Consider the following 11,164-nt stretch of genomic DNA (forward strand, 5'->3'; position numbering starts at 1 on the left):
GGCTTTGTTTATCGAATGTTATCAGGGTTAGTTTAGAAAAATGAAAACTTTGGGGATCTAACAATCCAACTCTGACAATAGATTGCCAAAAGACACCTAGCTACTTACTTTGTAAGGCAGAAAATTACAATGGTTAAGATGAACACACTGCCTATGATTAATTAAACAATTAATTGCAAAGTTATTTAAATTCAGTAACCAGGAGAAAATGTAGGCTAAACAAGCAATGAAAAGCTGCATAATAATCCAAGTTGATGTGTTTGGTATCTTACGTGATTTGTTCCCATTCTTTTATAAATGCACGGATGCTCTTAGAGCAAACTCATTCATGAAGCTGACATAAAAGGATGCAAAGTTCAGGTGACTCCCAGTTCCCCTTCATGCCCAGTCCCTGTCCTAAGCTCTGCCACTGCTGATGACTGAAACAGAAACATTAGTGGAATTGTGCTGAGGCAGCACTTCGTGCAAATGACACTCTCACAAGCACAAGTCACAAGTGACATTCTCACAAGCAAAAAATTGAGGGATTTCTAGAAGACTGTTGAATATTTCTTTTGCGATCTTTGCAAGTGAATACTTCAATTGCATTAAAAGTTCAGGCAAATTTCAGATGAATACCTTTTTAGCTTCCCTGCCAGCCACTTTTGTTTTCAGAATGAAGCAGTTGGATGGCAGTAGGTTGTTTTTGTTAAAAAGTATGCTTATGCCAGTAGACATTGTAGCGATGTTTGAGCTCCAAGGTGGCACATTCTAGACTAAATAATGAGTTCAGGACACAATCCAAATTTGTTACATCTGAGTAACCTGAGGTAAACTGTTTCCATTTCACACCTATGCAAACAATTGCATCTAGAGCTGAGGAAAACACAAAGGGTTTTGGTGCCTGTTCGAGTCAAAATTCAGCTTTTGCAGTTGAAATTCTTCTTGGAGCTCACTCCAGCATGTGCTTCCTTAGTACCAGATAAATCCCAGCCTGGAGTGCTGCCCAAACCTTGTGATCTTTTTGGGAACCACTCTCACCTGGTTTGTCAGCTGAGCTCTGGCCAATTCAGTTGTACTCAGGCATTGGATTTCAAGGGAAGCCCATGCCTATAAATTCCAGCAATTGGGAAAGGATGGCTTTCTCCTTGAACTCTTGGCTGCATTGGAGGCTCAGTGATGGTCACTCACTGAAAGTGCAGCTCTTGCTCTGCCTTAGCTTAGTGCAGAGCATTTTAAGGTGACAGTGTTGTGTCTTTTTGGAGAGACAAAATTAAACCCACAAATTTCTCATTAGGGATGTGCTGTTTCACATGTGAATGATGATTTCTGTGATTCTTGGTGAGAGTTTGCATAGATCCTAAGGGAATACTTCACATTGAGCAATTGGTATTGAAGAGTGGCAGTAGTGAGACAATTGTGGAACTGGGGCTGGCAAATTTTGCTTTGGCCTGGCACAGAGGAACTCAGGTGAGACAGGTCTGGTTGCTGGTAGGGTAGAGGGTGCCCTTGCAACATGCTCCACGTAGTGCCAGTCAGGGATTGGGCTTTGTTACAGAATCAGAGAATATTCTGACCTCACAGTGATCCACAAGGATATGCAAGTTCAGCTCTGTCTCAAAGAATTCCATCATAATTTTAAATCAACTTGCTTGCATTCTCCCAAATTCCCCTTATGACATTCCTTTTTCTGTTTTCATTTCCTTTGGAAAACAAGTAGACATCATAAGAGCCCAACCAAACATTTCACATTGTGCACCTGAGAAGAAGGAAACAGCCATGAAGCCAGCAGAGAGTGAAGAGAGTCCTTGCACTGCTGTTTATCGCCGACCCTACAGGGACAGGGTGATTCATTTGCTTGCTCTGAGGACGTACAAGAAGCCAGAGTTACTTGCCCGCTTGCAGAGAGATGGAGTCATGCAAAAGGACAAGGGAACCCTTGGCAAGATCCTCCAGCAGGTGAGATTGTGCAGTTTGGCTCCAGCAATTTTCTTCCGCCACGTTGTTCTTTTATCCTTAATTTTACTTGTTCCTCCACTGTTTAAATAAGAAACTTTCCTTTTAAAATATTTCCTGTTCAACATGGCTGTTGTTGAATTATGCAAACATTCATAGATCATCAGAATATTTCCTCTTTTGCTATGAGCAACGTCCGGGGGGATAATTCAGATGGACACAGTTTTGGATGCACAGAGTTGCTTCTTAAATGGATTCACATACTTGCTTCCCTTCCCAACACAATATTAGTTGTGCTTTTAAGACATGAATTCTTGATTCTGGGTATATTTGTTACTTTGCAGTTTTTATAATGAGAGACAGACATCAACAGAGACCACCAGAGCAATATCAGTGTTTATTATGTTTTCAAAGAAAGAAAAAGGGCAGATTTTGAGAGATGATGGTGGTGTGTTGTTGAGTTATTTAATGTGTTGTAGCAGTCAAATTGATGGAGATTTTCCTGTCTCCATCTCAGCAGGAACTCTCAGCAGTGTCAGGTGATGAAGTCTAAACCAGCACACTTCATATCAGTGGTCTTGAGGTTTTACTACCTCATTTTACCTTTTTGAGTAGATTTTGTATTTGTCTTGAGAAAGATATGAACCTCATTTACTGTCAAAGGAATAGAACAAGACAAGAGCACGACTTTCTCATAGAAGGACTCTGCAGGAATGAACCCTGGCTCTGCCACATGAAGAGGGAGGGACACTGGGCCTGACCAGCTCTGCTTACACATTGTGGCACTAAATGTTGTTTTGAAAGGAACACTTATGAAATATGAATACTCACTTGTTTCCAATCAGTGATACTTTGATTCAGCTTAAAACTCATGTGATAGAGGAATAAATCCTCTCTGTGTCAAAGGATATTGTTCAGTTCCAGTTGGGTGAACACAAAGAGGTGTTCAGAACCAGCTGGATTTCTGTAGTTTGCATTTAGCAACCATAATAAAGGTTTGTTTTCTGAAATGTCTACCTGTAGGTAGCCAACCTGAATCTAAAGGATAATTCCTTCAGTCTGAAGGAACATCTGTTTCAGACCCTTCAGACTGATTGGCCTGGCTACACTGAAATGGATAGGGAGAAGTTGAAGGTGATACTTGCTAGGTAAGTTCAGTCTTTAGAGGAAGGAGAAGAGACTCTTCAGAACAAACACCCTGGGAGATGAAGCCTCACTTGTTAGAATATACTGAGTCAGCAGCAACCCATCAGGGTCCTGCAGTCCAACTCCCTGGCCCTGCACAGGACACCACAAGAATCACACCCTGTGCCCAAGACTGTTGTCCAAATGCTTCTTGAGCTCCTGCTACAGTGACCAGGGGCCACGAGAGCCTGTTCCAGAGCTTGGGCGCTCTCTGGGGCAAGAATGTTTTCCTGATATCCAGCCTAAAGCTCCCTCAAATCAGCTTCATGCTGTTTCCTTGGCTCCTGACACTGAATGTCTGTATAACCTGAAACAAAAGAACTATGACTGTTGATATTGAGGCCTTGGAACATGAAATGTTTCACCACCCTCACAGCAAATCAACTCCATCTCAGAACCCCACCAGCACCAGGCAAGCACCATCTCCAGGACCTTCTGAGACACATGCTCCAGCAAGACCTGCTCAGGTATTTGCTGCATTTTTAACATTCTCTATTGTGTATTAAGGTTTGGCCCTCTGCTGATGGTGTAAAAGCTGTGATGTGACCAGGCCAAAGCATGTTGTGCCTCAGGCATTCTGACTGCTTTGGCAGGAAGGTTGTGATCAGAAGAGAGGATCCTGCAGGGGTGCAGCAGCACTGTCCTGAGCCAACTTTCTGCTCTGCCTGGAGACTTGAGCTCAGTCCCCACTCTCAACTCATTCCCTGCAGAAGGACTCAAAGGGCTGGCTCTGCATGCATGACAAAACTGGGTCAAAAGACTACTGTACATAAGAGGCTGCTGTACATAAAAGGGTGGGGCAGATGGGGCCCTCTGGCTTCCTTTTCCCTCTCTCTTGCTTTCATTCTCATTGTTTACTCCAGATCTACACTATCCATGTGACAGGACCAGCACAGGATCTAGGGAAGTGTGATATTCCCTCACTCCCTTCTCTGCCTTAATTTCTCTCCTCCTTTGCCCTGCCTGGGAACAGCATGGCTGTCCTGTTCTACTCAATCCTCAGTCCTGGATTTTGCTGTGGGAGTGAGGAGCTTGTGGCCGAGTGCTGTGCCATGTGAGCCAGCACCTTTGAGAAGGTCCTTGGGAGGAGCTGAGAGATGGAAGTGAACTGAAGAAAATGGAAGAGCTCATAAGTCACCACTTGTGAAAGTCTCTTGTATAAAGTAAAGAATATTTTAGCCATCAGCTTTTGAGTTTAAAGAGTGGAGTGGCTGCTGGAGTGAAGGCAACTGCACCTAAAAGCACAAGATTATCCTGACATGTGACTGATGTCTTTTTTCATCATCCTGATGAGAATTCACAACCAACCACAACACCCTGTACTCCTGGGTTGTGTCAGTGATGCACTGATCTTGTCTTTAACAGGGAGACAGCTAAAACAGACTCTTTAGTAAATCATATGTGTATGTGTGACAGCAAGAGCTGTGTACAAGCATGAATTGGGAGCTAGAAAAAAAACAACTGGACCTCCCCATTTTGGGGAAGCCTTAGATAGAGCTGCTGAAGGGAGTGTCTTTCTACCAAAGCCTTTTAGCTACAAACTTGAAGTCTTGATGAGAAAGTAGGAATGACATAGAACATGCATGATCTTTTTATTTAAGGAAAATTTGTTTTTAACCATTGGCACTTCAGAAATGCTCCTTTTTTACAAATGGGAGCAAATCCTGATCCTGATGATAGATTAATGAATTAATTATTTTGTTATTGATGCAGAAACGGCCTCTGGCTTCTGACTTCACCAGTCCTGTGCTGAGCAAGAAGAGGCGAATTGGTCACCAGCAGTTCACCAGTCACGTCCAGCCAGCAGCTGGAGGTCTCTCTTCCTCCTGGGTGCTGCCTTCCACAGCCCTTTGTAATCAGAACATGTCTCCAAGGGTTGGCTCCATTTCCCCCTGCACCCATGAGGTGCACCAGAACAACAAGTTCCAGAGTTCTAGAGTCCCAGAGCCTGCCATGGAGCAGATGGAGATCTCCAATTCAAACGGAGAGAAAAATGAATTGGGAAGGCTGAAGCAGTCACATCCTTTGGATTTCGATGAAGGTATTAATATGCTGCTTTTCCTAACTCCTCCCTGGAGAACTGTGGTGTAAAGATTTGGTTATTCAGACAGCCTCTGCCTGAATTAGGCAACAAGTGAGATCCTTTTCAATTGTACAGATGTTATTAACAGTAAATGCAACCCAGAGAGATAGAAAGGAATAAGAGAAGAGAGGTGGGGTGTAGAGAAGAGAGAAACATTAGGTATGAAAACATCACCACCACATGGATTCTCTGTGGTCCAGCCAGTCCATCTTCACCCTTGGTCTTGTCAGTGGTGGGGGTCCCCAAGTGGCTCTGGAGGTACCACCTTTATACTGCCCAAGATTTGAGTACCCACAGGTACAGATGGTCACAGCTGCTCTTAGATCTCGGGCTGGAAGGGATGCAAGTGTCTTTTCCTTACACACAGTCTCTACAGCAAGAAAAAGATTCTTGCTTGAGTCTAAAAACATGTGAGCATTGTTCTTCAGGAGCCACAAAATTCAGAGCAGCTGGTGAAGGAAAAATCTGGACTGTGTTTCAAGTTGGGGCTTAGGCTGCAGCTTTTGTGCTGACTGAGCCATGAGAGCAAATGCACTTTTGGAAATGAAATGCTCACAGCAAAGCTCTTCTTACAGGTTGTATTGAACATACTGTGACTCTCCTGCTGACAAGAGTGCAGAAAATTTTCATCCAAACTTTGTTTCATGGGAACTTTGGGCCTCTGGAATGGACAAGGAAGTGGCCATAAAAACATGGCATGAGAAGAACTCCAGCTTTTTCTCTCTTTCTTTTTAGAACCTCCATGTTCATCACTCTCTCTCCCCCTCTGTCTATCTCAAGCTGTTGTCTTTTGTGAAACTGCATCTGCTGCTGCATGACTGGAATGGCTGTAGAGATGCCACCTCATGCATTCAAAACAGAAAAGCTGAGCTGGGCTTTACACCATGGTAGTGCAGTAGAGAAAAGTGGCCATGCCTTCTTTCTACAGCCCAGAACTGGCCACTGGAGAGAAAATTCTGTGTGCCCCATTATTGATTTTTGGAGCTTTTTTGAGTAATTTACTGTGAGAACAAAGCTCTGAAGGACTTTTACAAGACCATCCAGTGGGTATTTTTTGGCTTTTGAAAGATCTCCTGATGAAGAGTGTCAAAATTCTGCTTTTCTGCAGGAGAAGGAAAACAAACTTCCATTGTCTCCACATGCTCTGCCACAAACACCCAAGCAGACTACTTGAGGTGAGTGAAAGAGCAGTTGAGCCTTGGACTCGCAGTGGGTGCCCTGTGAAGCTCTTCCCAGTTTTGAAAGGATGATGTTGAGAAGGTTTTGCTGGCCCTGCACGGCTAAGAGCTGAAATGAACACCGAGGTGGGTTCAGGCTGGGCTGGCCCTCCCTTCCTGCAGTGCAGTTGCTCAGGGTCAGCTGCAGCAGTGGTGCTGCATCCCCCCCTTGTATTTGCAGTGCAGGAGGGGAGGCAGAACTGTGTGTGTGTGGTATCAAACACTGGAATGGCTGCCAGCTGCTGTCAGAGCAGTGATGTTGGCAAGGGCACCCAGGCCTCCTGCAGCCCTGGGGCTCTGGGGCAGCTGTGCCCTTTGGAGCAGGCACTGCAGGGCCCTGGGTCACATTGGATACAGCCAGGGATGCTCCGTGGGAAGGCTGAGGGCAAGGTGGTCCTGCAGGGGAGCAGCTGAGTGAGGCCTGTGCAAGGACTCTTGCCAGGAAATGTCACTGGGCAGAACCCAGAAGTCCAGGCTATTTCTTCTCTAGTACCTCCCCAGATGTTGAAAGACATCTGTGGATTTCAGAACACACCAGCACAGCAGTCAGGTGCATCTGGCCTGGGATGCATCCCTGGCACAAGCTGCTCTCTGTCCTGGTACTGAATTTCAACTTGTTAATGTTTTAATGCTTGTAGCAATTAATCTCAGGGTGTTTACAAGGATTTTTTCCCGTGTGAGGGAGTTTTTGTCATTCAAAAGAAGCTGGTGTGCAGGCCAGGAGGAGCAGAAGCATTGGTGTGTCAGTGTTGGGAAGTGGTGTCTGTTATTCTCATTGACACTTCTTCTTGGATTTGTATCACGAGCTTGGTAAACCTCACTCATTTTTATTTGAATGAGAAGGGAATGAAGAAAATTTTTCACCCATCAGAGGCTTCAGGCATTAATGAGTTTTACCCTCGTTAGGAGCTGATGTGGTTTGTGTTTTGTAGTTGCACTTTCAGACTTATACAGAGTTTGTTTTTAATGGCTGCATTACAAGCACCTCTGATCAAGGCTCAGTTTTGTAAATGCTGTCCACTAGAAGAATCAAATATTATCATGAACTCTGCTTTGCTGTTAGACAGGCAGACATCAATGGAGCTCATAAGTTCAACTCTGTGTAACCAGAACCATAAATTCAGTTCCTGCCAAAAATGTATTTCAGATGGGTTCTCAAAAGTAAATGTATATTTAAAAGTTTTTCCTATATAGAAAGATAATATAGCTTAGCAATGTTTATTCTCTTCCTGAAGTTGTGGTCTTTGTTGGTCATTTGATATTTGAAAGAAGTGCCAATATTTTCTAAATGTGCTTCACTTGCTAATGAAGGAAACCTCTACAATATAAACTATTAGTAACTAAGTGTCATAGAAATGTGGCAGATTTCTGGAGTGACCTGACTACATCCTCTTAAAGCAAAGAACTTGCCTGTAGAAACAGTCAGTCCCAGAGCAACTAACTCGAACCTTGGGAGTCTCTGTTTGACATTTGCCACGTGGTTGCTGCAAAACTACACATGTGCTTTATGGAATAGGAACACATTAGAATGTTCTCTTAGAGTTCACTCACAGAAAAATGATCCATTTTTTTCCTTTAGAAAATACAGTGCCATAGTCTCCTTGGAGCAACGCCAGCACTACAAGGATGACTTCAATGCAGAGTATGAGGAATACAGGAATTTACATTTTCAGATTGATAAGATCAACAAAGATTTTACACAGTTTTATGAGCAATGGAAGAGTCTGATTCCAGGGTCTGAAGCCTATCAGGTAAAGAAAGATAAAACTGTGAGGAGTGTGTTTCATCCCAGCAATGACTTGGATTCCCTGGAGCTGCTCAGTGAGACAAAGGGAAACTGCAGCATTGGCATATGTGCTCAGACACTGCTTGGGCTGGGTCTGATTTTTGTGAGACCCTGCCCAAAACACCCTGTTTGAGCTGTCTGTGAACAAAGAGTAAGGTGAGGTGTGTCCCAAGCAGAGTCTTGGAGCATGTGCTCCTTCTGTTCCCTATTGAGAGGCTTAATTGCAGATCTTGGGGGATGCTGGAGCTGGGGATTGGTTTTTGCCAAGCTCCCAGAAGAGTGGTGGCTCACAGGGAAGAAAATCTCTACAGTCAAACTGAGGGCTCTTTTAGTGTTTTGCATAGGTTTGCATTTTATGGTTGGAGTGAAACGTTCTTCTTTTTTTTTTTTTTTTTACTTTTTGAAGATGCTGCTTCATCGAATCCTGACAGAGTATCAGCAGTTACAGCAGGTATGTGTGGCACCAGACCTGCAGGGCCATGGTTACTGCTGAGTGTGGCTCAAGGCTTTTTTAAAGCAAAGGACATCAGATTCTAAACTCTGCAGAAATGTTTGCATGCCCTAATTTTCTTTTGCTTTCTCCTTCACAGGGTAGCCCCAGCTACTCTGAAATGAAGAGCAGGTGCCAGTACCTCCACAAAAAGCTGTCCCATATTCAGAGCCGAATATCTGAATTTGACAAGCAATAAGTGGAGTCCTGGCACCACACATCTGCTTCAGCCATAAAAACCAGTGACCTCTGGATTTTTCTTTCAAATTTGAGATTAGGCTTTTAGGATTATATAGGTTAATATAGAACTGTAGTTTACATTGGAACTGAGCAGTTGATTATTTGTTGAAAATGTAGGATTAGATGGAAGAAGTATAGGAAGTTTTAGAAGTAGAAAGAAGTTAGTATTGAACTTGAAAAATAAAGAAATTTCACTGTTGATAACTCCTTTGCTCATTTGGACTTGTATGGTATTTAGAGAGGCTTTCATCTGGTCCATTCTTTTCTTCAAGCCTCTTGGTTTATCCTTTGAATTAAAATATTTCAGTACGAGGTGGAAGCCCAGTACCTCTAATATGAAATTGTGCACATTTGAAGCAAGTATTGTGGCAAAATTAAAATTTTTATGATAATAATTATAGGTGTGTTTTTTGAACTTCATATGAATTTAAACAGTTTGCATTAGGCAGAAGAGGCATTATTAAATTTGTGACAATATTCAGGTGTGAAAATACAGAAATCCTTGAATACTTTCACAGCCCACACATCTCCACCAGGTTCTGCAGAATGGCATCAAATAATGCACAGGTATGGAGACAATGGACTGGTGCTGCACTTATTTGTCAGTGGGCAGAGCTGTGGGAGGCAGGAATTCAAGGTGATTTCAGAACAGGATGAAGAAAGGGAAAGACAACTTCCATCTGGAGACAGAGTGGCACTGCTGTGCTGACCCAGGCAGAACAGGGCACAAGTTTCAAATCAATAGGAAAAAAGAGTTTTCTGGAAGGAAACCATGCTATCTAAGCATTAGTGTTCTTTCCACAGCACATAGAGTTTAGAGCATGAATGTACATGAGATGCAAATATTCCTGTAAAGGGTTAGAAAAAAGTCATTTATCTATGATTATTTCCACAAATATACCCATGAATGAATAAAAAACCTCCACACCTACGTATATCATTAAGCAGGATACTCTGTAGATTCTCACATTAACACTGGCATAATTATGTAGGAGACTTGCAAAGGTTTAAAGATTTTTATTCTCCCTTTTCTTCTTCAAAACCTCCAAAACATGATGAAATTCACTTTTTAAACTTCAGCCTGCTGTGTGCTGAAGCAAGCCATTATTTGCTTACTCATCATCATCTTTTCCCTGTCTGTTAAAGTCACTGATGCATTAATTGTTCATCCAAACTTGAAACAGTTCATGAAGAATCTGAAGACAAAATTAATGCACTGATTTCAATTGAATTCATGTCCTCTGCCTCTTCAAGCTGAAATACTATTTATTACATGTCAGAATTAAGTCCTGATACCTAATAAATGGGGAAATATGAAACTATAGTGACTAGATGACCATGTTTCAAGGGATCATTGCATTTTAGTCTTATTTGGACAAATTAGTGATCCAAGAGAGAAAAGACTGGTCAATTATCAGAGTGGAAGTAGGTGAAAAAGATGTCTAGGTGGGATGCAGTTGGAGGCAAAAATTAAGTATGTGGGAAAATGATTCTATATCAGATGATTTTAACATTACTACATGCATGATCTTCAAACAAACACATGGGGAAAAACTCTCATGACATAAATGTTGGTATTCCATACATTGAAGGAAGGAAGGGGAGAAAGAAAGCATGGAGTTTCCAGGAGTATCCAAATCAAGCACTTTATTCAGCATCACTATGGAATTTTCATTAAGGAAAAACACTAAATGGAGGGCTCATCACCCATTCAATTTTTTACTAACATTCAGTGAAAGAGACTAATTGAGTGTAAAAGCTTGCATGTTGAAAACATGAGTGTGTTGAGAGATTTTTAAATCTGGCCCAAAGACAATTCACTGTTCAAAATCCAAGTCTAAAACTTTTCAAATTAAATGACCCTGGATGAAGTAGGAAACACAAGTCCTTCCCTTGAACCTTGACTTGCTTCTTCTAGCTCAATCCTGAAAATGGTAAAAGAAGATCCCTCAGAAATCAAATGAGCAGCAGGGTATATCCCTAAAAGGCAGCTGTAGATCTGAAATAACTTGGGAATCAGAGAGACATCAGTGAGCAACTTTTGAGTCAAACTGTTAGTGAAGAACCTTGTTCCAAGGAAAGGACAGTTTTTCTCAAGGAAGTTGAGCAGCAGGATATCGAGGCTCATGGAGCTGGCAGGGATAAAGCAGACAAAGTGGGACATTTGTAGAAATTAACCCTGTGATTCAGTGATCACAGCAGGATGAAGAACCATTCTATCAGACCCT

The 11,164-nt window shown here is 42.5% G+C and overlaps 1 long non-coding RNA gene across 2 annotated transcripts; it reads left to right on the forward strand.

Moving 5' to 3' along the window:
- Nucleotides 1-1,790: 1,790 nt before the first annotated feature.
- On the forward strand, nucleotides 1,791-8,922 carry LOC306815719. Of its 2 annotated transcripts, none has more exons than XR_013777450.1 (3): nucleotides 1,791-1,938; nucleotides 3,497-3,587; nucleotides 8,797-8,922. It is a non-coding gene; the product is annotated as an uncharacterized lncRNA (long non-coding RNA). The 2 variants fall into 2 exon arrangements; XR_013777451.1 differs by lacking the exon at nucleotides 8,797-8,922 and adding an exon at nucleotides 4,834-5,199.
- Nucleotides 8,923-11,164: the final 2,242 nt, after the last annotated feature.

This window comes from Erithacus rubecula (assembly GCF_903797595.1).
Source record: "Erithacus rubecula genome assembly, contig: scaffold_200_arrow_ctg1, whole genome shotgun sequence".
NCBI lineage: Eukaryota > Metazoa > Chordata > Aves > Passeriformes > Muscicapidae > Erithacus > Erithacus rubecula.